We start from the raw sequence: 21,225 nt of genomic DNA on the forward strand, positions 1-21,225 counted from the left end.
TAATAGTGGTCTCATACGATACTTGCCCTGTTGTGATTGACTTATTTCATTCAGCATAATGCCCTCCAGATTCATCCATGTTGTGAGATGTTTCATGGATTCATCATTGTTCTTTTTTTTTCTTTAATTTTTATTGTGCTTTAAGTGAAAGTTTACAAATCAAGTCAGCCTCTCATACAAAAATTTATAAACACCTTGCTATATACTCCTAATTGATCTCCCTCTAATGAGACAGCACATTCCTTCCCTCCACTCTCTCTTTTCTGTTCATTTGGCCAGCTTCTGACCCCCTCTTCCCTCACATCTCCCCTTTATACAGGAGACGCCAACATAGTCTCATGCGTCTTCTTGATCCAAGAAGCTCATTCTTCACCAGTATCATTGTCTATCCCATAGTCCAGTCTAATCCCTGTCTGAAAAGTTAGCTTTAGGAATGGTCCTGACTTGGGCTAACAGAAGGTCTGGGGCATGGCCTCCGGGGTCCTTCTAGTCTCAGTCAGACCATTAAGTCTGGTTTTTTTTACAAGAGTTTGCAGTCTGCATCCCATTGCTCTCCTGCTCCCTCAGGGGCTCTTTGTTGTGTTCCCTGTCAGGGCAGTCATCGGTTGTAGCCAGGTACCATCTAGTTCTTCTGGACTCAGGCTAAAGTAGTCTCTGCTTTATGTGACCCCTTCTGCCTCTTGGACTCATAATTACCTTGTGTCTTTGGAGTTCTTCATTCTCCTTTGATCTAGGTGGGTTGAGACCAATTGATGCATCTTAGATGGCTGCTGGCTAGCGTTTAAGACCCCAGACACCACTCTCCAAAGTGGGATGCAGAATGTTTTCTTAATAGATTTTATTATGCCAACTGACTTAGATGCCCCCTGAAACCATAGTCCCCAACCCCCCACCCCTGCTACGCTGGCCTTGGAAGCATTCAGATTATTCAGGAAACTTCTTTGCTTTTGGTTTAGTCCAGTTGTGTTGACCTCTCCTGTATTGTGTATTGTCTTTCCCTTCACCTAAAACAGTTCTTATCTACTATCTAATTAGTGAAAACCCCCCTCTCTCTCTCCGTCCCTCCCCGCTCTCATAACCATCAACAAATATTCTCTTCTCTGTTTAAACTATTTCTTGAGTTCTTATAATAGTTGTCTTACACAATATTTGTCCTTTTGCAGCTGACTAATTTCACTCAGCATAATGCCTTCCAGATTCCTCCATGTTATGAAATGTTTCACAGATTCATCATTGTTCTTTATTGATGCTTAATGTTCTGTTGTGTGAATATACCATAATTTATTTATCCATTCATCCATTGATGGGTTTCTTGGTTGCTTCCATCTTTTTGCTATTGTAAACAGTGCTGCAGTGAACATGGGTGTGCATATATCTGTTCGTGAAAAGGCTCTTATTTCTCTAGGATATATTCCAAGGAGTGGGATTGCTGGATGGCATGGTAGTTCTATTTCCAGCTTTTTAAGGAAGTAACAAATTGATTTCCAAAGTTGTTGTACCATTTTACATTCCCACCAGCAGTGTATAAGTGTTTCAGTCTCTCCACAGCCTCTGTAACATTTATTGTTTTATGTTTTTTGGATTAATGCCAGTCTTGCTGGACTGAGATGAAATCCCATTGTAGTTTTGATTTGCATTTCTCTAATGGCTAATGATCGTGAGCATTTCCTCAATTATTTGTTAGCCACCTGAATGTCTTCTTTAGTGAAGTGTCTGTTCATATCTTTTGCCCATTTTTTAATTGGGTTATTTGTCTTTTTGCAGTATCATGTAGATTTTAGAGATCAGATGCTGATCGGAAATGTCATAGCTAAAAACTTTTTCCCAGTCTGTAGGTAATCTTTTTACTCTTTTGGTGAAGTCTTTAGATGAGCATAGGTGTTTGATTTTTAGGAGCTCCCAGTTATCTGGTTTCTCTTCGTCATTTTTGGTAATGTTTTGTATACTGTTTATGCCATGTATTAGGGCTCCTAATGTTGTCCCTATTTTTTCTTCCATGATCTTTATCGTTTTAGATTTTATATTTAGGTCTTTGATGCATTTTGAGTTAGTTTCTGTGCATGGTGTGAGGTGTGGGTCTTGTTTCATTTTTTTTTGCGGATGGGTATCCAGTTATGCCAGCACCATTTGTTAAAAAGACTGTCTTTTCCCCATTTAACTGTCTTTGGGCCTTTGTGAAATATCAGCTGCTCATATGTGGATGGATTTATGTCTGGACTCTCAATTCTGTTCCACTGGTCTATGTATCTGTTGTTCTACCAGTACCAGGCTCTTTTGACTACTGTGGCAGTATAATAGGTTCTAAAATCAGGTAAAGTGAGGCCTCGCACTTTGTTCTTCTTTTTCAGCAATGCTTTACTTATCCGGGGCCTCTTTCCCTTCCGTACGAAGTTGGTGATTTGTTTCTCCATCTCATTAAAAAATGTCATTGGAATTTGGATTGGAATTGCATTGTATCTATAGATGGCTTTGGAAGAATAGACATTTTTACAATGTTAAGTCTTCCTATCCAAGAGCAAAGTATGTTTTTCCCACTTACATAGGTCTCTTTTGGTTTCTTGCAGTAGTGTCTTGTAGTTTCCTATGTATAGGTCTTTTGCATCTCTGGTAAGATTTATTCCTAAGTATTTTATCTTCTTGGGGGCTACTGTAAATGGTATCGATTTGGTGATTCCCTCTTCGATGTTCTTTTTGTTGGTGTAGAAGAATCCAACTGATTTTTGTGTGTTTATCTTATATCCTGATTTCTGCTGAACTCTCTCAGTAGTTTTCTTGAGGATTCTTTAGTCTTTTCTGTGTATAAGATCATGTCACCTGCGAATAGAGATAATTTTACTTCTTCCTTACCAATCTGGATGCCCTTTATTTCTTCATCGAGCCTAATTGCTCTGGCTGGGACCTCCAGCACAATGTTGAATAAGAGTGGTGATAAAGGACATCCTTGTCTGGTTCCCATTCTCAAGGGGAATGCTTTCAGACTCTCTCCATTTAGGATGACATTGGCTGTTTCATCATTGTTCTTTGTTGTCGTTGTAGTATTCCATTTTGTGCATGTACCTAATTTGTTTATCCATTCATCTGTTGATGGGCACCTAGGTTATTTTCAACCCTTTGCTATTGTGCATACTGCTGCAGTGAACATGGGTACGTGTCTATTTGTGTGACGGCTCTTATTCACTTGGATTTATTCCTAGGAGTGGGATTGCTGTATTGTATGATATCTCTAATTCTAGCTTTTTAAAGGGACATCATATTGTTTTCCATAGTGACTATACCATTTTACAGTATGTCCTACAGCAGTGCATAAGAGTTCCAATCTCTCCACAACCTCTCCAACATTTGTTATTTTCTTTTTTTTTAATTCTTGGCAGTAATGTGAGGGTGAGGTAGTATCTCATTGTAGTTTTGATTTACATTTCAGTAATGGCTAATGGGGGCTCTGGTGCCTCAGTGGTTAAGCATTTGGCTGCTAACCCAAAGGCCAGCAGTTCGAATCCACTGGCTGCTCCTTGGAAACTTTATAAGACAGTTCTACTCTGTCTTATAGGGTCACTATTAGTTGGAATCAACACAACAGGAACAGGTTTTAATGGCTAATGATCGAGAACATTTCCTCGTGTATCCATTGGCTGCCTGAATGTCTTCTTTGGTCAAGTGTCTGTTCATATCCTTTGTCCATTTTTAATTGGATTATTCGTCTTTTTTATTATTGACATGTTGAAGTATTCTATAGCCTTTAAAGATTAGACCCTTGTTGGATAAGTGGTAGTCATTTTTTTTCCCCACTCTGTAGGTTCTCTTTTTACTCTTTTGGTGAAGTCTTTTGATGAGCATAAGTATTTAGTTTTTGAGCTCCTGGTTACCTAGTCTCTCTTCTGGTGTTTGTGCGTTGTTAGTTACGGTTTGTATTTAATTTTGGCCATATATTAAGGCCTGTAGCATTGCCTCTATTTTTTCTTTCATGATCTTTATTGTTTTAGGTTTTATATTTCGTCTCTGATCCATTTTGTGTTAGTTTTTGTGTGTGATGTGAGATATGGGTCCTGTTTCATTTTTTTTGCAGATGAACATCCCGTTTTGCCAGCACCATTTGTTGGAAGGACTGTTTTTTCTCCATTTAATGGACTTTGCCCTTTGTCAAAGATCAGCTGACCATAGGTGGATAGATTTACTTTATGTCTGGGTTCTTCATTCAGTTCCATTGGTCTATGTGTCTGTCCATGTACCAGTACCAGGCTGTTTTGACTACTGTGGCTGTATAATAGGTTCCAAGATCAGGTACTGTGAGGTCTCTTACTTTGTTTTTTTTCTTCAATAATTCTTTGCTTATCCGAGGCCTCTTTTCTTTCCATATAAAGTTGTTGATCAGTTTTTCCATCTGATTAAAGAATGCTGTTGGAATTTGGATTAGGATTGTATTGTATCTATAGATCACTTTGGGTAGAACTGACATTTTCACAATGTTGAGTCTTCTTATCCATGAGCATGGTATGTTTTTCAACTTATGTAGGTCTCTTTTGGTTTCTTACAGTAGTGTTTTGTAGTTTTCTTTTTACATCCCTGGTTAGATTTATTCTTAAAAATTTGATCTTTTTAGAGGTTATTATAAATGGTATTGTTTTTCTGATTTCCTTTTTGAAGTTCTCTTTGTTGATGTATAGGAATCCAACTGATTTTTGTGTGTTGATCTTGTATCCTGCTACACTGCTGAATCTATTAGTTCTAGTTCCTTTCTTGTGGAATCTTTGGGGTTCCTATGTACGGGATCATATCATCTGTGAATTGGGACAGTTTTACTTCTTCCTTTCCAATTCAGATTCCCTTTATTTTTCTTATATTATTGCTCTAGGAAGGGACTTCCAGCACAATATTAAATAGGAGTGGTGATAAAGGGCATCTTCGTCGTGTACCCATTCTCAGGGCAATGTTTTCAGCCTCTCTCCATTGAGAATGATGTCGGTGGTTGGTTTGGATAAAAAAAAAGATGCCCTTTATTATGTTGAAGAATTTAACTTCTGTTTCTATTTTATTGAGAGCTTTTAATCAGGAATGGGTATTGAACTTTATGGAATGCTTTTTCTGCAACAATTAGATAATCATGTGATTCTTTTCTTTTGTTCTATTTGTGTGGTGGAATACATTGATCGATTTTCTGATGTTGAACCATGCTTGCATATCTGGTATGAATCCCATTTGGTCATGGTGTATATTTTTTCATATGATGCTGAATTCTATCGGCAAGAATTTTGTTGAGAATTTTTGCATCTGTTTTCATGAGCGATACTGATCTGTAATTTTCTTTTTTGTGGTGTCTTTGGCTTTGGTATTAGGGTTATGCTAGCTTTATAAAATGAATTTGGAAATATTCCTTCCTTTTCTATGCTCTGAAATCATTTGGGTAGTACTGGTGTGAGCTCTTCTCTGAATGTTTGGTAGAATTCTATAGTGAAGCTGTCCAGGCCAGGGCTTTTGTTGTTATTTGGAGTTTTTATTACCTCTTCAGTCTTTTCTCTTGTTATGAGTCTGTTCAGATTTTCTATCTTAATTTGTGTCAGTTTAGGTAGGTAGTGTGTTTCTAAAAATTTGTCCCTTTCCTCTAGATTCTCAAATGTGTTGGAGTATAATTTTTCACAGTATTCTGTTCTGATCCTTTTTATTTCAGTTAGGTCTGCTTTAATGTCCCTGTCTCTTTTCTTATGTGGGTTACTTGCTTTCTCTCCTATTTTTCTTTTGTCAGTTTGACTAATGGTTTGTCAATTTTGTTGATCTCTTCAAAGAACCAACTTTTGGTCTTGTTGATCCTTTCTACTGTTTTTCTTTTCTCTAGTTCATTTATTTCTGCTCTGATCTTTATTATTTCTTTCTGTTGATTGTGGGCTTATTTTGCTGTTCTCTTTCTATTTGTTTGAGTTGTAGGAATAGTGTTTTGATTTTAGCCCATTCCTCTTTTTTTCTGTATTTTTTTTTTGCTATAAATTGACCTGTGAGTATTGCCTTTGCTGTGCCCCAAGGGTTTTGGTATGATATGCTTTCATTCCAGGAATTTTTTCATTCCCTCTTGGATTTCTACTATTACCCAGTTGATTTTTTTTTAAAGTGTTATTCGGTTTTCATATAATCGATTTTTTTTTCCCCCGACCTTCCTGTTATTGATTTCTACTTTTATGGTATATGATCAGAAAGAATGTTTTCTATATTTTGGATTTTATTGAGGGTTGCACTGTGGCCTAAAGTGTGGTTTATTCTGGAGAATGTTCCATCTGCTTTGGAAAAGAATGTATACTTTGCTGCTGTTGGGTGGAGTGTTCTATATGTTTATGAGGTCAGGTTGGTTGATTTTGGCCTTTAGATCTTCTGTATCTTTGCTGAGCTTCTTTCTAGGTGTTCTGTCCTTTACAGAGAGTGGTGTGTTGATATCTCCTATTATTATTGTGGAACTATTTCTCTTTTCAGTGCTGTTAGGGTTTGTTTTATGTATTTTGGAGCCCTGTTGGGTGTATATGTATTTATTAAGGTTATGTCTTCTTAGTGGATTGCCACATCTTTCTCCTGTGGAGCAGCTGGTGGGTTCAAACTGCTGCCATTTTGGTTAGCAGCTGAGTGCTTAACCACTGTGCCACTGGGGCTCCTGGATATGAGTTAGGTAACCTAAATGTGATTATTTTCTTCTTTTTTTATTGTGTATTGGGTGAAAGTTTACAGAGCAAATTAGATTCCCATTCAATAGGTTGTATGTAAAGTGGTTCATGGCCTTGGTTTCATTCCCCACAATGTGTCAGTGCTCCCTTCATTTCTGCCCTGGCTTCCCTGTTTCCTCTCATTGTGATTTTCTATCCCTTCCTGCCCTCTCATTGTTGGTTTGTGGGCAAATATTGCCCCTTTGATCTTGTATAATTGATTGTTCTAAGGAGCGTGTTCTTCTCAGGTATTACTGTTTATCTTATGGATCTGTCTATTGCTTAGCTGGAAGGTGGTCATTGGGAATGGCTTCAGATCCAGAAGGGTGTCTTAGGGCCATACTCTTGGGCATTCCTCCAGTCTCTATCAGATCAGTAAGTCTGATCTTTTTTGTGAATTTGATTTTTTGTTCTACATTTTTCTCCCACTCTGTCCGGGACCCTCTGTTGTGATCCCAGTCAGAGTAGTTTATAGTGATAGCTGGGCACCATCTAGTTCTTCTGGTCTCAGGGTCATATAGGCTGTGGTTCATGTGGTCCATTAGTCTTTTGGACTAATTGCTCCCTTGAGTCTTTGGTTTTCTTCATTCTCCTTTGCTCCAGACAGTGAGAGACCAATAGTTGTATCTTAGTTGGCTGGTCACAGCTTTTAAGACCTGAGACACTACTCATCGAAGTTGAATGCAGAGCATTTTTTTATGAACTATGTTGTACTAATTGATGTAGATGTCCCCCAAGTCTATGGTACAAGTGGACTTTTAAAAGTAGCTATTCACCATCCTCAGAGAGTTCCAAGAAGATATCACATCTATACATGCCTGCCATGAAAAGGAAAAGGATTCGATGAAAACAGAAAATCAGAGAATAAGAAATATGTTTTAAAATAAAGAGATTAAAACTATCACAAAATAAGAAATTCAATGGAAGAGAAAGCAATAAAATTGATGAAAACTACCAGAAAAGGAAAACAAAAAGAATTAATGAAAAATATGAGAGAAAAGATAGCAAACTTGGCAGATCAATACCTGACCAACAGAATCCCAGAAAAAGAAAATAGATAAAATTGAGGAGACAATTGTAAAATAAGTAATAGAAGCAAATTCCCAGAACCGAAGAGCAAAGTCTGTGTATTGAGGAGCCCACCACATACCCAACACAGTGAATACAAAATGACTCCCACCTTGACATATCATGGTGAAACTCAAAATCAAGAGTGGGGGGGGCGGAGCCAAGATGGCGGACTAGGCAGATGCTACCTCGGATCCCTCTTACAACAAAGACACGGAAAAACAAGTGAGTCGATCACATACATAACAATCTATGAACCCTGAACAACAAACACAGATTTAGAGACGGAGAACGAACTAATACGGGAAAGCAGCGATTGTTTCCAGAGCCTGGAGCCAGCGTACCAGTCAGGTACAGCACAAGCACAGACAGCTGCCCCACCCCCCTGAACTAACCCCGGGAGAGGGACCAGCCGGTTCCGTGCGCGGCGTGGGACGCAGCCGGTAGGAGAAGTCCCCGGGAGGCAGTGACTGGTCTTGGAGCAGAAAGAGCAGTGTCCGAGCGGGGGAACCGTCCTGCAGGGATTTGGACTGGACGCAGGTACGGCATAAACACGGACAGTTGCTCCACCCCCCTGAACTAACCCCGGGAAGGGGACCAGCCGGGTCGCGCGGGCGGCGTGGGACTCAGCCGGTAGGAGAAGTCCCCGGGAGGCAGCGGCTGGTATTGGAGCGGGGAGAACAGCGTCCCAGCCGGGACACTCGGTCACGGCACAAGCACGGGGAGCTGCTCCACACATCTGAACTAACCCCGGGAGGAGGCCCTACTGGTTCTCGAGGGCGGCATGTCCACGTGGCTGGAGGGACGAGAAGTCCCCGGGAGGCAGCGACTGATTTCGGACTCGAGAGTGCACCGTCCCAGGAGGAGAGCCTTGACGCTGGGCTTGGGGCTGGAAGCGGAGGATCTGACCATGACTCCAGCGGGCCAGACCCCCCGGGGGCAATCTCCACACAGCCAGCACACATAGGCGACGCGCCCACGGGAATCTCAGATATAATAGTCATTCCAAGCAAGACAAGCAACTCTGGCTATATTCTGAAGTGCTACTCTCCTATCTCTCTGTTCCATCCCCCACCCTCCCCAGGCGGCTTCATTAACATCTGAATAGCCTGAGCCAGAGGGAGAACTCTGATAGGGATCTGACTGCATCTTTTTTTTTAGCGGATTTTCTGGAAAAACTAGTTTCCCAGTGATGGCTCGGAGACAACAATCCATATCAAACCACTTAAAGAAGCAGACCATGACAGCTTCTCCAACCCCCCAAACAAAAGAATCAAAATCTTTCCCAAATGAAGATACAATCTTGGAATTATCAGATACAGAATATAAAAAACTAATTTACAGAATGCTTAATGATATCACAAATGAAATTAGGATAACTGCAGAAAAAGCCAAGGAACACACTGATAAAACTGTTGAAGAACTCAAAAAGATTATTCAAGAACATAGTGGAAAAATTAATAAGTTGCAAGAATCCATAGAGAGACAACATGTAGAAATCCAAAAGATTAACAATAAAATTACAGAATTAGACAACGCAATAGGAAGTCAGAGGAGCAGACTCGAACAATTAGAATGCAGACTGGGACATCTGGAGGACCAGGGAATCAACACCAACATAGCTGAAAAAAAATCAGATAAAAGAATTAAAAAAAATGAAGAAACCCTAAGAATTATGTGGGACTCTATCAAGAAGGATAACCTGCGGGTGATTGGAGTCCCAGAACAGGGAGGGGGGACAGAAAACACACAGAAAATAGTTGAAGAACTCCTGACACAAAACTTCCCTGACATCATGAAAGACGAAAGGATATCTATCCAAGATGCTCATCGAACCCCATTTAAGATTGATCCAAAAAGAAAAACACCAAGACATATTATCATCACACTTGCCAAAACCAAAGATAAACAGAAAATTTTAAAAGCAGCCAGGGAGAAAAGAAAGGTTTCCTTCAAGGGAGAATCAATAAGAATATGTTCTGACTACTCAGCAGAAACCATGTAGGCAAGAAGGGAATGGACAACATATACAGAACACTGAAGGATAAAAACTGCCAGCCAAGGATCATATATCCAGCAAAACTCTCTCTGTAATATGAAGGCGAAATTAAGATATTTACAGACAAACACAAGTTTAGAGAATTTGCAAAAACCAAACCAAAGCTACAAGAAATACTAAAGGATATTGTTTGGTCAGAGAACCAATAATATCAGATATCAGCACAACACAAGGTCACAAAACAGAACGTCCTGATATCAACTCAAATAGGGAAATCACAAAAACAAACAAATTAAGATTAATTAAAAAAAAAAAAAACACATAACAAGGAATCATGGAAGTCAATAGGTAAAAGATCACAATAATCAAAAAGAGGGACTAAATACAGGAGGCATTGAATTGCCATATGGAGAGTGATACAAGGCGATATAGAACAATACAAGTTAGGTTTTTACTTAGAAAAATAGGGGTAAACAATAAGGTAACCACAAAAAGGTATAACAACTGTATAACTCAAGATAAAAACCAAGAAAAACGTAACGACTCAACTAACATAAAGTCAAGCACTATGAAAATGAGGATCTCACAATTTACTAAGAAAAACGCCTCAGCACAAAAAAGTATGTGGAAAAATGAAATTGTCAACAACACACATAAAAAGGCATCAAAATGACAGCACTAAAAACTTATTTATCTATAATTACCCTGAAAGTAAATGGACTAAATGCATCAATAAAGAGACAGAGAGTCACAGACTGGATAAAGAAACACGATCCATCTATATGCTGCCTACAAGAGACACACCTTAGACTTAGAGACACAAACAAACTAAAACTCAAAGGATGGAAAAAAGTATATCAAGCAAACAATAAGCAAAAAAGAAGAGGAGTAGCAATATTAATTTCTGACAAAATAGACTTTAGACTTAAATCCACCACAAAGGATAAAGAAGGACACTATATAATGATAAAAGGGACAATTGATCAGGAAGACATAACCATATTAAATATTTATGCACCCAATGACAGGGCTGCAAGATACATAAATCAAATTTTAACAGAATTGAAAAGTGAGATAGATACCTCCACAATTATAGTAGGAGACTTCAACACACCACTTTCGGAGAAGGACAGGACATCCAGTAAGAAGCTCAATAGAGACACGGAAGATCTAATTACAACAATGAACCAACTTGACCTCATTGACTTATACAGAACTCTCCACCCAACTGCTGCAAAATATGCTTTTTTTTCTAGTGCACATGGAACATTCTCTAGAATAGGCCACATATTAGGTCATAAAACAAGCCTTTGCAGAGTCCAAAACATCGAAATATTACAAAGCATCTTCTCAGACCACAAGGCAATAAAACTAGAGATCAATAACAGAAAAACTAGGGCAAAGAAATCAAATACTTGGAAAATGAACAATGCCCTCCTGAAAAAAGACTGGGTTATAGAAGACATCAAGGAGGGAATAAGGAAATTCATAGAAAGCAACGAGAATGAAAATACTTCCTATCAAAACCTCTGGGACACAGCAAAAGCAGTGCTCAGAGGCCAATTTATATCAATAAACGCACACATACAAAAAGAAGAAAGAGCCAAAATCAGAGAACTGTCCCTACAACTTGAACAAATAGAAACTGAGCAACAAAAGAATCCATCAGGCACCAGAAGAAAACAAATAATAAAAATTAGAGCTGAACTAAATGAATTAGAGAACAGAAAAACAATTGAAAGAATTAACAAAGCCAAAAGCTGGTTCTTTGAAAAAATTAACAAAATTGATAAACCATTGGCTAGACTGACTAAAGAAATACAGGAAAGGAAACAAATAACCCGAATAAGAAATGAGAAGGACCACATCACAACAGAACCAAATGAAATTAAAAGAATCATTTCAGATTATTATGAAAAATTGTACTCTAACAAATTTGAAAACCTAGAAGAAATGGATGAATTCCTGGAAAAACACTACCTACCTAAACTAACACATTCAGAAGTAGAACAACTAAATAGACCCATAACAAAAAAAGAGATTGAAACGGTAATCAAAAAACTCCCAACAAAAAAAAGCCCTGGCCCGGACGGCTTCACTGCAGAGTTCTACCAAACTTTCAGAGAAGAGTTAACACCACTACTACTAAAGGTATTCCAAAGCATAGAAAATGACGGAATACTACCCAACTCATTCTATGAAGCCACCGTCTCCCTGATACCAAAATCAGGTAAAGACATTACAAAAAAAGAAAATTATAGACCTATATCCCTCATGAACATTGATGCAAAAATCCTCAACAAAATTCTGGCCAATAGAATCCAACAACACATCAAAAAAATAATTCACCCTGATCAAGTGGGATTTATACCAGGTATGCAAGGCTGGTTTAATATCAGAAAAACCATTAATGTAATCCATCACATAAATAAAACAAAAGACAAAAACCACATGATCTTATCAATTGATGCAGAAAAGGCATTTGACAAAGTCCAACACCCATCCATGATAAAAACTCTTACCAAAATAGGAATTGAAGGAAAATTCCTCAACATAATAAAGGGCATCTATGCAAAGCCAACAGCCAATATCACTCTAAATGGAGAGAACCTGAAAGCACTTCCCTTGAGAACGGGAACCAGACAAGGATGCCCTTTATCACTGCTCTTATTCAACATCGTGTTGGAAGTCTTAGCCAGGGCAATTAGGCTAGACAAAGAAATAAAAGGTATCCGGATTGGCAAGGAAGAAGTAAAGTTATGACTATTTGCAGATGACATGATTATATACACAGAAAACCCTAAGAAATCCTCCAGAAAACTACTGAAACTAATAGAAGAGTTTGGCAGAGTCTCAGGTTATAAAATAAACATACAAAAATCACTTGGATTCCTCTACATCAACAAAAAGAACACCGAAGAGGAAATAACCAAATCAATACCATTCACAGTAGCCCCCAAGAAGATAAGATACTTAGGAATAAATCTTACCAAGGATGTAAAAGACCTATACAAAGAAAACTACAAAGCTCTACTACAAGAAATTCAAAAGGACATACTTAAGTGGAAAAACATACCTTGCTCATGGATAGGAAGACTTAACATAGTAAAAATGTCTATTCTACCAAAAGCCATCTATACATTTAACGCACTTCCGATCCAAATTCCAATGTCATATTTTAAGGGGATAGAGAAACAAATCACCAATTTCATATGGAAGGGAAAGAAGCCCTGGATAAGCAAAGCACTACTGAAAAAGAAGAAGAAAGTGGGAGGCCTCACCTTACCTGACTTCAGAACCTATTATACAGCCACAGTAGTCAAAACAGCCTGGTATTGGTACAACAACAGACACATAGACCAATGGAACAGAATTGAGAACCCAGACATAGATCCATCCACGTATGAGCAGCTGATATTTGACAAAGGACCAGTGTCAATTAACTGGGGAAAAGATAGCCTTTTTAACAAATGGTGCTGGCATAATTGGATATCCATTTGCAAACAGGATCCATACCTCACACCATGCACAAAAACTAACTCCAAGTGGATCAAAGACCTAAACATAAAGACTAAAACGATAAAGATCATGGAAGAAAAAATTGGGACAACCCTAGGAGCCCTAATACAAGGTATAAACAGAATACAAAACATTACCAAAAATGATGAAGAGAAACCCGATAACTGGGAGCTCCTAAAAATCAAACACCTAAGTTCATCTAAAGACTTCTCCCAAAGAGTAAAAAGACCACCTACAGACTGGGAAAGAATTTTCAGCTATGACATCTCAGACCAGCGCCTGATCTCTAAAATCTACATGATTCTGTCAAAACTCAACCAGAAAAAGACAAACAACCCAATCAAGAAGTGGGCAAAGGATATGAACACACATTTCACTAAAGAAGATATTCAGGCAGCCGACAGATACATGAGAAAATGCTCTCGATCATTAGCCATTAGAGAAATGCAAATTAAAACTACGATGAGATTCCATCTCACACCAGCAAGGCTGGCATTAATCCAAAAAACACAAAATAAAAAATGTTGGAGAGGCTGCAGAGAGATTGGAACTCTCATACACTGCTGGTGGGAGTGTAAAATGGTACAACCACTTTGGAAATCTATCTGGCGTTATCTTAAACAGTTAGAAATAGAACTACCATACAACCCAGAAATCCCACTCCTCGGAATATACCCTAGAGATACAAGAGCCTTCATACAAACAGATATATGCACACCCATGTTTATTGCAGCTCTGTCTACAATAGCAAAAAGTTGGAAGCAACCAAGGTGTCCATCAACAGATGAATGGGCAAATAAATTGTGGTATATTCACACAATGGAATACTACGCATCGATAAAGAACAGTGACGAATCTCTGAAACATTTCATAACATGGAGGAACCTGGAAGGCATTATGCTGAGCGAAATTAGTCAGAGGCAAAAGGACAAATATTGTATAAGACCACTATTATAAGATCTTGAGAAATAGTAAACCTGAGAAGAACACATACTTTTGTGGTTACGAGGCGGGGAGGGAGGGAGGGTGGGAGAGGGTTTTTTATTGATTAATCAGTAGATAAGAACTGCTTTAGGTGAAGGGAAAGACAACACTCAATACATGGAAGGTCAGCTCAATTGGACTGGACCAAAAGCAAAGAAGTTTCCGGGATAAAATGAATGCTTCAAGGGTCAGCGGAGCAAGCGCGGGGGTCTGGGGAACATGGTTTGCGGGGACTTTTAAGTCAATTGGCAAAATAATTCTATTATGAAATCATTCTGCATCCCACTTTGAAATGTGGCGTCTGGGGTCTTAAATGCTAACAAGCGGCCATCCAAGATGCATCAATTGGTCTCAACCCACCTGGAGCAAAGGAAAATGAAGAACACCAAGGCCACACGACAACTAAGAGCCCAAGAGACAGAAAGGGCCACGTGAACCAGAGACCTACATCATCCTGAGACCAGAAGAACTAGTTGGTCCCCGGCCACAATCGATGACTGCCCTGACAGGGAGCACAGCAGAGGACCCCTGAGGGAGCAGGAGATCAGTGGGATACAGACCCCAAATTCTCATAAAAAGACCAAACTTAATGGTCTGACTGAGACTAGAGGAATCCCGGCGGCCATGCTCCCCAGACCTTCAGTTGACACAGGACAGGAACCATCCCCGAAGACAACTCATCAGAAATGAAAGGGACTGGTCAGCGGGTGGGAGAGAGACGCTGATGAAGAGTGAGCTAATTATATCAGGTGGACACTTGAGAGTGTGTTGGCAGCTCTTGTCCGGAGGGGGGATGGGAGGATAGAGAGAGAGGGAAGCCGGCAAAATTGTCACGAAAGGAGAGACTGAAAGGGCTGACTCAAGAGGGGTAGAGCGGGTGGGAGTACGGAGTAAAATGTATGTAAACTTATATGTGACAGACTGATTGGATTTGTAGACGTTCACTTGAAGCTTAATAAAAGTTATTAAAAAAATAAAAATAAAGTACAATAAAAAGAGAAAAAAAAACTGAAAAGGGAATTAAAAAACCTTCAGGGCACTGAACAAAGAGAAAATTCAGAATACTGGTGATTGTATTGAGAAAGAGAATGGCTGAGTAAGAAATTGTTTTACAAATCACTTAATTTCCAGTTCTTTCTTTTAAACAAAATTGAAGATGTTAATTGAGTTGTCAGTTGAGGGATCGTTAGCAGTAATCTTTTATTAGAGATCACTGTGTGATTTTTGGCGTAACACTTGGAAGAAGTTCAAAGAATTGAATAACATTTCTAAAACAAAACTCCTTCCCTTCTCATTTTATTTTTGTGGATGAGTTTTCTCAGGACTGACATCTATAGAATGAAAACTAAGAATAAAATTTACATTGCATACAATGTCATTATAGCAATTAAAATAAATCCATCCATGAATGTATCCATTATAAATGTATTTATTCTTGATCAAAGTGTATACTAATAACAATTAAAATAAAAATGAAACATAGAAAAAATACTAACACTTAGATTCTCATGATCACAGGAATTTTTTATTTCAGTTTTATTTATGTCCTTATTTTTGTTGCAGAAAGTTATAACGGGATGATCAATAAAGGTCATTGAAATATAATTTATTCCATTAAAATACAATGCTGAGGACTAAGTGAAATGAAAAAAAAAGTTCAAAGATGAAAAAAAAAGTTCAAAGATTAAAAAAAGTAACATGAAATATCTTGTGTTTAAGAAAAGCTTGTTCATATATTTCATTTTTAATGTATGATGTTGAGTGATAAATTAGTGTGACATTTAGAAAAAAAAAAATCAAGAGTGAAACTCCTAAAAGCTTCCAAAGTGAAAAAAAAAAAAAAAAAGACTGTCCACAAAGAAACAAGAAACAGCATAGCATCAGACTCCTTGTCATCAGCAGCATTGGATGTCGGTGATCAATGGAGATATGTCCTCAAGGTTCTGAGGAAAAAAAGAATTTTAACCTAAAGTCCTATGCCTAGACAAACTAATAGTCAAATGTAAGGGTAGAATCATTTTTAGACATGTAAGGACTGGGAAATTTTATCTTCTATGTGCCTTTTCTTGGGAAGTTCCTTGAGGATGTACCACATCTAAAGGAAGAGGTAAAATAAGAGAGAAAAAGAAGTAGGGTCCAGGAAATGGAGGATTCAACCCAGGAGAGGGTCAAAGTCCATTCAGTAAGCCTGGAGACAGGTGCAGGAGATTGGACCAGGCCTTTTGAAGGGAAAAGTTGTAATTGGCCAGTATGATTGAGAATTCACTGATTTTTTTTTTCTTCTTTTCTAATACAGCCATGGTTTAGGGGAACCCCAGAAATTTGGATATGTACTATTTTTCTATCACTTAAAATAATTCTAATCTCCATTGTGATTTCTTCACTGATTATTTAGATGGTGTATTAATTCCTAAACATACGGGGCTTGTAGTAATCTTTTATGTTATTGATTTCTAGCTTAATTGCAGTGTGGTTAAAGATACTCAGCTTGATTCCTATCTTTTGAAATTTGTTGAGACTTTATGGCCCAGCATAAGGTTAGTCTTTGTAAGCATTCTGAGTGTGCTTGAAAAGAATGTGTAATTTGCGATTCTGGATGTGGAGTTCTAAACATGTCAATTAGGTCAGGTTTGTTACACATTTTTTATGTCCTTACTGATTTTTGTCTGCTTGTTCTATCAATTTTGGAGAAGTGTATTTAAATCTCCTACTATTTATATAGATTTGTTTATTCTCCAGTTCATTTGCTTCATTTATTTTGAGACTAAGTTATTAAGTACATAAACATTTAAAATTGTTGTTTCTTCCTGGTGAATTAAGCCTTTTATCATAATGAAGTATCCTCTTAATCTCTGGTAATTTTTTTCTACCTTAAATTTTATGATAGTGCTCACCAGATTTTTATAAGTTAGCATTTCTATGGCGCATTCTTGTCTATTATTTTATTGTTAACTTCTCTGTTTCCTTAGGTGCTGTATCTCTTGTAAAGAGCACATGGCTGTGTTTTGTTTTTATATCCAGATCAATAATCTTGCCTTTTAATTGAAGCACTGAATCTGTTTACACTTAAATAATCATTGATGTGTCTGGGTTTAAATCTTCCATCCTATGCTGCTTTCTCCTCATCTCACCTGCTTCCTTTTTCCTTTTCTCCTCTGTTAGACTGATTTTTGAAAACTATTTCATTTCTACCTTCCATTAGCCTTAGGATTCCACGGGTGGCACAAATCGTTAAACGCTCTACTGCTAGTTGAAAAGTTGGTGGTTTGAAACCACTTGGAGGACAGGCCTGGTGATCTGCTTCTGAAAGGTCATAGCCTTGAAAACTCTATGGAGCAGTTCTCCTCTGCACACTTGGGGCAGCCATGGGTGGGAATCTACTCGACAGCAACTAACTAAGAACAACAATAAAAAGAAACAAACCCATTGCCGTTGAGTCGATTCCAACTCATAGCGACCCTATAGGACAGAGTAGAACTGCCCGATAGAGTTTCCAAGGAGCGCCTGGTGGATTTGAACTGCTGACCTCTTGGTTAGCAGCTGTGGCTCTTACCCACTACGCCACCAGGGTTTCCAGAACCATACTAGCCTTGAAATTATACACCCTTTTGTTATTCTTGCATTGGTTACCTAGGAATAACTTAGGTAACCTTGTCTTATCATAACCAGTAATCAGTTGCTATCAAGCTAATTCCAACTCATGGCACCACCATGTGTGTCACAGTAAAATTGTGCTACATAGGATTTTTGATGGCTGATTTTTAGGAAGTAGACTGACAGGCCTTTCTTCCAAGGTGTCTCTGGGTGGACTTGAATTTCCAGGCTTTTGGTTAGTAGCCAAGCGTGTTAACCATTTGCACCACCCAGGGGAGTCTTGACTTATTATAAACCAAAGACCAAACCTGTTGCCATCGAGTCGATTCTGACTCATGGTGACCCTATAGGACAGAGTAGAACTGCCCCATAGGGTTTCCAAGGAGTGGGTGGTAGATTTGAACTGCTGCGACCTTTTGGTTAGCAGCCAAGCTCTTAACCACTGTACCAGCAGGGCTCCTGACTTATCACAGTACAATATTAATTGTATGTAGTACAATATTAATTGGTACTTTTGCCCTTTTTCCAAACGCAAAGATCTTAGGATACTTAAACGCCATATGTTCTTTCCTGACTTCTACACCATTATTGTGTATTTTAACTTACGTATATTTTAAACCTCACAAGACATTTTTATTATTGCTCTATACAGCCAATATCACACACATATTCTCCTTTTTTCATTCCTTTTCATTTCTTCCTACGTATATGCCACCCCATCTGGGATGATTTTTCTTCTACTTGAAAAACCCAGTTTAGTATTTCCTTTAACGCAGGTCCACTGATGACAAATCCCTTCACTTCTGTTTGTCTGAAAATGCCTTTATTCTGACTTCATTTTTGCTTCTGCCTCTAGTGAGGACTTTCACCAGCTTCTCCCAGGCACCTGGGGGCCGAGCGATCAGGGACCCTCAGGATCTGGTTTCAGGGACTGAGACGATCTGGAGCTGAGCTGCAGTCAGTGCAAGGGCTGGTCCGCACCCCCCGGCTCACCCTCACGGCCCTTTGGCATTTCGAACTAAAGCATGAGGGGCTTGTTAGGCCCCCACCCTGGTAGGCCTTGGGCTACAAATTTGTCTCCTTAATGCCTGGAGTCTCAAAAATTCCGAAAGTAGCCTATTCTGAAATTAGCAAACATCCTCAAAGGAGAGATGTTGATCTCACGTCTCTATATTTCTGTCACCTTCCAGAACTTGTTTTGGTGATTCTTTACTATCCTCTTAGCGCTCCATTTCTTCAGGCTGACTTCTTTTTTTCTCTTTCTCCGCTCAACTCCTCCCTCTCCCTCCATTTCTTTTTCATCTCTCCCTCCGTCCCTCCATCTCTCCTTCCTTCCTTCCTTCCTTCCTTCCTTCCTTCCTTCCTTCCTTCCTTCCTTCCTTCCTTCCTTCCTTCCTTCCTTCCTTCCTTCCTTCCTTCCTTCCTTCCTTCCTTCCTTCCTTCCTTCCTTCCTTCCTTCCTTCCTTCCTTCCTTCCTTCCTTCCTTCCTTCCTTCCTTCCTCCCTCCCTCCCTCCCTCCCTCCCTCCCTCCCTCCCTCCCTCCCTCCCTCCCTCCCTCCCTCCCTCCTTCCTTTCCTCCCTTCCTTCCTCCATGTCTCCCTCCTCCTCCTCCTTCTCCTTTCCTCCCTGGCTCCCTCCCCCCTTCCTTCCCTCATTTTCTTCCTGGCTCCCTCCATCTCTTCCTTCCTTAGATAGCTCTGCCATTACATACTCTGTGCCAGGTCCCACAATAAAGAAACAGGCACAAAAGACTCAGGTCTGATCCTCAGGGACCTCACAGTCTAGTGGGGAAAAAAAAAAAAATGGGAAAGGTATTTATAAAGAAGCGTTATATCTGTTGGCACATAAGTTAAATCTGTGTAAGGCATCTTCGGTGTAAACCAACCATTGTAATACAGTGTTAGAAAAAACTAGTTGCCATTGAGTCAGCTCTGATTCGTGGTGACCCCATGTGTGTCAGATTAGAGCTGTGCCCCATAGGGTTTTCTGTGGCTGATTTTTCAGACGTAGAGCACCAGGTCTTTCTTTTGAGGCACCGCTGGGTGGGCTGGAACCTCCAGCCTTTTGGTTATGAGCTGAGCATGTTAACAGTTTACACTACCCAGGGACTTCAGTGTTATAAAACCAAACCAAACCCATTGCTGTTGAGTCAGTTTCAACTTATAACTACGCTATAGGACAGAGTAGAACTGCACCATAGGGTTTCTAAGGAGCAGCTGGTGGATTCGAACTACTGACATTTTGATTAGCAGCCAAGCTCTTATACTAGGGTAAAAATAAAATGAGTAGGAGCAAAAAGTAAGAGATGCCAATTCTACCCAAGGACATTAGAGAACTATTGTGTGAAAAATTTTGATGTATAAGAGAATATTTCTAAGTTAACTAGAAAATATCCTCATCTGTAGAAAACCTAATTTCCTGAGTGTACTGTATAACTGAAGCACACCTTAAACACACAGATTTTTTTGTGGAGATCATTTCAATTTAATGAAGATTGATTGAGCTCCAAATGTTTGTCTGACGCTGTGCTAGGCACAATTGCCATCCTGAGGAACTTAATGGTCTAGTAAAGTGAGACAAACCCATAAGGGGATAATTTTACATATGCAAGAGAAAGATTGTTGACAGGAGACAGTTTTGTTGTATTGAATTATTCTTTATAGAGTGTTTAAGCATTTGGCTGCTAACCAAAAGGTCGGCAGTTTAAATCCACTGGTGCTCCTTGGAAACCTTACAGGGCAGTTCTACTCTGTCCTGTAGGGTCGCTGTGAGTCGGAATAGACTCGACAGTAGTGGGTTTGGTGTTTGGTTTGGATCAGGAAAGTCCAGCACTTTAGAAGGGGAGGCAGGTAGCTTCTTTATACAGAACACTGCAAAGTCCTGGTGGGGCTTTTTCACTTTCTTTCAGAATATTCTTGTTCATCTCACTGGGCTCCTGGTCCTTCTAATGAAGGGGAAAAAAAGAAAAATCTCTTATTTTAGAACTGATCTCTTTTAAGTAGTTTAAGATGGATCTTTTCAAAATAAAGGCCCTGGGTTACAGGAAAACAAATGTGTACCTGGCTGTGGGACAAACACCTTGTGCCTCTCCCCAGTCAGGGGGGCTGATTCTGCTGGCCCAGCTTCAAGGTCACAGTCAGACCCAGAGCAAGTGGTGGAAGAGTGAGGTTGGAATCGCAGCCCTGCCTCTTACTGGGTCTGTGACCTTGGGTAAGTTCTTTGTGTGACACCACTCTCTCCCACCCTGCCTGACACATTGTCTAACAGATAGTAGACACTCAATGAATGGTGAATGAGCATCTCTCAGCCTCATTTTCTGTGCCTGAAAAATGGGGATAAGTGTTGTTATGAGGTTAAATTAGATGAGATAATGGAGGTGACAAA

The sequence above is a fragment of the Elephas maximus genome, chromosome 3, assembly GCF_024166365.1.
Source record: "Elephas maximus indicus isolate mEleMax1 chromosome 3, mEleMax1 primary haplotype, whole genome shotgun sequence".
Taxonomy (NCBI): domain Eukaryota; kingdom Metazoa; phylum Chordata; class Mammalia; order Proboscidea; family Elephantidae; genus Elephas; species Elephas maximus.